We start from the raw sequence: 6,254 nt of genomic DNA, 5'->3' as shown, positions 1-6,254 counted from the left end.
TTTTTTTTTTTTATTTAACTCATGTAAAAATGAAAAAAAAAAATCATTTATTATTTGTTTACTTCTTTTAATTATTATCTTGTCTTTAATATGAACTTCAACCAAAAAAGCCATCAGTAAAGCTATTAGGCCTTATTATATTTTTATCTATATGTATCTAAAATATTTTATAAGTGCACTTCAAATTTTAATAATTTTTGTCTTCTTTGGTCTTTTTTTCTCAAACAATTTTGGTAAGCAAAAGACAATAGCTTTGTATTAATTTATATAAAAACATGTCATCGGGAAAATGATTTCTTTATAAATTATTTAGAGATTCAAGAATGAAATTAATACATGAATCCACCAATAAATCATTTATGGTGTGAATTCATTCCACCGATAAATCATTTATTGTGTGAATTAAGAACATTTTGAATTCACTAATCGAACAAAACATGAACCAACTTGTATTATGGCATGTTAACCATGAAGAATATAATATTAAGCTTATTTTGAAATTTTAATCATGTGAAGTGGAAGTGGCTACAAATTTACCTGGTACCAAATGCATGCCACAGTCATCGGAACAAAAACTATCAACATTTTCCATGCAACTCGTGACATTACTCCAATAATTCCTAAGAAATCTATGACTGAAATAAGAAGTTCTTCAAAATTACATGGAATAGAGGTATCAACTGCACTTTGATCTATTGATACTTGTTTACAAAAAATAGAGTTGTTTAAAATTATGTTAATTTAATATTGATCAAACAATATCATTTGGATCTCAAGAGTAATTAAGCATATTTACTAACCCGGTTTAGAATTCTTCCACTTGGAGTAGAATCAAAAAATGACAAGGGAGCACGAAAAATGCATAAATGCATTTTGTTGAAGAGTATAGTGGATGTCTTGTATCCAACCATTACAATTAACATAGACCTTATAAATGAACAAAGAGAGCTTCCAAGGGTTAAAGCAATATAGATAAAGATGAGAGTGGATCCTCTAACATGAGGTCTTACATCCTCTGAAACAGGATTATCCAATACCATCCAGAAATTACCGACTATCAGGAGAAGCTCAAAAAGAATTTGTGCCAAAAGTATCAATGGTACAAAAGCCCCTTTATATGTAGCTGTAACATATTTCCAGTAGACTGAAGGATTAACTCCACCCTTTTCTCTCTTTTCTTCTTGGATAAGTTGTCCTTTTGGCTCATTCAGTTTTTCTGTTTTGTAGTTTTTGGAATCCTTTACCTCATCATCTTGAATAGATTTCTCACTACACAATAGATTACCATCTTCCTCGTCATTAATTAAATTATCCAAAGCAGCCTTATGTTTGACAGAATTAAGTTTTCTCAAAGCTTTCTTATGTGCACCCACTAACTCCATAAAATCAGTTCCTGAATTAAGAATTTCTTTGTACTTTCCTGCTTGAGTAATCATTCCATCTTTCATTACCTGTAAAACAAAGAAGATAATAATCACTTTCAAACAAGGTTGAGGTACTTAAAGTCGAGAAAAAGGAAAGCATATTCTTACCAGTATAAGATCAGCAGAAGAAAAAAACTCTACTTGGTGGGTAACAAAAATTACTGTTTTTGAACTCAAGATTCCCAGCAAACACTCCTGTACAAAGAATCAAATGTTCACATTTAAGTACTCAAGAATTTTTAATTACATAAAAGAGCCACATATTAATGTAAATTAGTTTTACAACAATAAGGAACATTGGACTGTAGGTTTTATGCAAGAACAGGCATCACTCGATATCATGTGTCTATACGTCGTGTTTGTTTAGATAACCATGAATCCATGATTTCATTATTCTTAGAATTAGTTTTAAATCGGCATCAATTTTTTGTGAACAATATTGTGATGTTAGCAATGAGATGTATTGCTTCAAGAAAATAGAAGTAGAACTCAAAAAGTAATTACCTTAAATAGATGAGATCCTGTGTGAGCATCAACAGCACTAAAAGGATCATCAAGTAGATAAATGTCAGCATCATGGTACAAAGCACGTGCAATCTGGATTCTTTGTTTTTGCCCACCACTCAAATTGATCCCTCTCTCTCCTATGATAGTCTGGTCCCCAAAGGCACACAACTCTAGGTCCTTCTTCAGTGAACATGCTTCAAGGATCATATCGTACCTTTCCTTGTCCATCTCCTTACCAAATAATATATTATCTACTATCTTGCCACTTTGTATCCAAGGTGATTGAGCAACATAGACCTTTGTACCCTTCAACTTAATAGCTCCAGATACCTTTGGCACTTCCCCCAATATGCATGATAGCAGGCTTGACTTACCTGACCCAACAGATCCACAAACAACCACTTTCATACCATGTTGCACTTGAAAATTAAGATCTTTCAATGTAAGATTAGGGGAATGAAGATCCCAAGAGAAATTCCCCTTAACTATCTCAATTGCAACATCAGCACCATCTCTTGGAAGATTTTGTACTATATTTTGATCAAGGTCATCAAGATAGAGAAATGAGGTGATCCTATCAAGAGAGACTTTAATCTGAAGTACCATGGAGATTGTGTCAGGGAGATTATAAATGGGCCCTTGCAACATTTGAAATGTTACAAGTGCAGATAAAACCTTCCCTGAGTCTAATTGAATTCCTATAAGCACAGTGGACCCAAAAGTAACCATAGATACAAACAAGGGAGTAGAAGAGTAGACAAAAGAAGCAATAGCTGATGTATGAAGTAACTTCTTTAACCATTTTGTTTCAAATTTCCTCAGCTCAATTATCTTAGCCAAGAATTTCATCTCCCATCCCTGGAGCTTGAGAATCCTCATATTCCTCAGAGCCTCAGATGTCACTTTCATCCTTCGATCCTTTGAATCCATTAATTCCCCCTGAATTTTCTCCTGTAGCTTTACCAATGGAACATTTGCTAACATCAAAATCACTATGGCAACAAAAGCTACAAGTGAAGCAAGACCAAGTCTTGTGTATAAGATATACAAAGCTAATACAATCTGAACAGGCACCCTCCATATATCATGCAAGTACCAATTGAAGAAACCAATCCTTTCAACATCAACCATCATCAAATTAATGTTTTCCCCACTAGTGTGGCCCTGCTTTGATTGGCTTGAAAGCCCAAGATTCTTCTTATATATTATTATTGCGAACAAGGCAGCACTAGCCTTGTTTGCCATCTTTCGTATTTGAAAGAACAAATGCCTCTCTGAGAGGCACTTTATGAGCTTTGAGAGAATGAAAATAAACACTAGTGCATAGCCTTTATATTTTAGTTGGTGAGAGCTCTTGAAATACTGAAAAAAAGCCTCAATAAGGTATGGTCCAACATAAGAAGCCAATGTGCATGTAATGGACAATAAACCTGTCCATACAATTTCTTTCCAAGTTAGGAGAATCAATGCCTTCACTAGCCTGAGTCTACTTACCTGGCCACCATTACCACCAATTTTTACCATCAGATTCAAGTTTATTTCTAAAACAAGAAAAGACCACATTGGCACTATCACAACTAGCAAGTTGAGGCACATCTTCAAGGTCCAATGTTTTTTTTTTATACCCGAGTGCAACCAAATGACTCATCCAAGAAAAAGTAAAAGTACTAAGAAGATTGGCAATTTCATAAGAAGTTACACTCTCTCCACCCACACTTGATCCTTGTCTGTCATCATCATTGTTTCGATTAGAACTACTTTTTAAAAGAGGCTCCAAAAGATGAAAATTTTCATCTTCTTGCCCTTTACCAAATATCCCAACATAACAAATTGATGAACCAATAATAATGGATACAATATCAGAGACCCATAGCATGATTGGTAAGGAAAAATGTTTCCAATACAAACAAAGATGTATAACAAGATAGGAATAAGACATTAAGAAGTAGAAGGCCCATCAAATCCTTAGTATAACGGGGAACTTGCGCTCACTTGAATTTGAAAATTGGCTATGCAAGTAAATAGATATCACAAACCAAGTGAGTGATCTAAATGCAAAATCCAATTGGGCAACATGCTTTAGATCAAACCAACTATATCTATATCCAGAGAGGTGGTTTAATATGCATAGGAGAAGATCACAAAAAGAAAGACCCAGGCAACATATAAAAGCTACCCAATAGTATAAAAAGTATGAATTCTTCAGCATTGATTTTGAATTTTCAAGGGTAGGAATCGTGTATCTCTTCCAAGCCAAGGAAATCAGTAGAACTAATAACAAAATTAGGTGTGAAGAAATAGAAAACCCATGCAAGAAAATGGTTGTGGTTGCAGAAGTCTGCGAAAAAACGTATCCAGACATTCATATCACTTTTTGATCCTTCATAATCATCCATGTGTGCAAGTTTTCTTTTCTCCTTTTTGTATTGGTGGCTCAGTTTAGACAAGTCCTTTACAAATCATATCAGTTTTACCCCATTTCAAATTGATGGAGGCCCATTTGCATGTTGTGGAAACTCTAGCAAATAAATACCAACCATTTCCACCTTATGTGTATCAGAAAAACTTGGACCAATATTGGAATCTCGATATCACCCTTCATGTGGTTGAACCTGTTAACAAATAGATCAAAATAAACTGTTTGAAAATATATAGCAGATTATGAGAATTACTGAACTTTTCATTCAAAAAAAAAAGGAAGAAGTTGCAATGATATATGGTTTAGTCCATGTTCAATTAAAAACCAATCGAGAGAATAGAAACCTGGTATTACATGATGAAATAAATCATAAATTTTTTTAATTTTAATATATCGAAGTAAGATGCAAGGAAAGCCAATGAACCTCATATCAGAGGAATTAGGAACACCAAGTGATGCATTGTAATAGATTTCTTAAGAAAAAAAAAATTAAAATCCAAAATATCAAATCCTTGTATGAAATTATAAATAATAAGTCTTTTTTAGCAAAAAAATAGTATAAATAATAAGTCTCGGAAACAACATAAAAAACGCTATTAACTTGTGAATATAAATTTAAATTTTTGACATACAGATCAACAACTTGTTTGCAAGAAACCTTGCCAAAACACATTGATGGAAATTTGAAGTTCATCGAATGTGAGGGGGGAAATCTTAGTGACACAACACTGCAACTATCCCACTCAATCTAATTTTATCTATGAATCGATAATTGGATTGAGTTGTACAGTAAGTTAAGTGACTCATTCCTATCCATCCCATATGATCAACATAATTCCATTTTGTAATAGAACCAAATTACCAAACAATAGTAGAAAGAGAGAAGAAGAAGGTGAAGGTGAAGGTGAAGGAAAAAAAGAGGATACATTGGTGAATGCTATGGTGTTGCAAGATACTTATCCATCTCATGTCATTGGGAATGAGGAGAATACTAAGGTTGGCTAGATCCTTGGCATCCGCATGGTATTATGGTGAATATTTATAGTGACCATTTATGGTGGGATTCGGACATGGATATATTTTTGGCTTCTGTTCAGTCCATATTATGTGATGGCAATTGGGTTTTGGTGCTTTCACCCACCTCGGATTTGATGGAGGTTTGGTCTGTTGTTCGTTTTCATCATTGGTCAGAATTCAGAGACTCCAGATACAGTTGTGGGGAAGCCTTCGGGTTCTAGCCAGGAAGCCAGTTCTCATCTAAGTTGAACTGGGAGGTACTTCGACCAAGAAATACGATAGCTCCTTGATTCCATCCCCCAGGTCGTGGCATGAGCGTGGAGTTCCCATGTTTGGGAAGATCTCCATAAAATACTTCTATTACAATTCTTGTCAGATTTGGACTCCCATCTCCAATTCTATTCTTTTCTATATGATCAATTTTTTTTTTTCACTGGAATTATCTGTTTGTACAAAAGTCTGACTTAGACATTAAAGAGTCTTGTGTCGGATTGAAGAGTCTCGCGTCGGAGTATCTTGGCGCTCACTCTCTTGTATTTATTTCTCTTTGCAAAGTACAAAGGAGGCCTAGAACGATTTTCAACCGCAATGGTATCTTTTCAAATCCCTTGAGATTAGTGTTTGTTCTCTAGTGGCGCTGTTATTGTGGCTTGCTTCCCATTCATGGGCCTGTCCGTGAAAGGGAGATGTTGTTGCGACTCCCTTTAGGGGTTTTCTCTTGCCTTGTATATGTTCCCCTGTATGGTTTTTTCTTCGTTGCAAAAGTGTTCAAAATCCTAGACGATCTCACGCTCACAGCTGCATAGTTGTAAGGTATTAAAAGAATCTATAACAACAAGCAACTCCTTGGCTATTGCGGCATTACACATAACTCCCTTTTTTTTTTT

General features: G+C 34.7%; 1 pseudogene; it reads right to left on the bottom strand.

The window, feature by feature from the left end:
• The window catches only part of LOC122065617, a 9,326-nt pseudogene extending 4,799 nt beyond the window's left edge, over positions 1–4,527 (bottom strand).
• Positions 4,528–6,254: the final 1,727 nt, after the last annotated feature.

Source organism: Macadamia integrifolia, unplaced genomic scaffold (genome assembly GCF_013358625.1).
Source record: "Macadamia integrifolia cultivar HAES 741 unplaced genomic scaffold, SCU_Mint_v3 scaffold2069, whole genome shotgun sequence".
Taxonomy (NCBI): domain Eukaryota; kingdom Viridiplantae; phylum Streptophyta; class Magnoliopsida; order Proteales; family Proteaceae; genus Macadamia; species Macadamia integrifolia.
The sequence above is the reverse complement of the archived record's forward strand: the minus strand, read 5'-3'. Positions and strand labels throughout refer to the sequence as shown.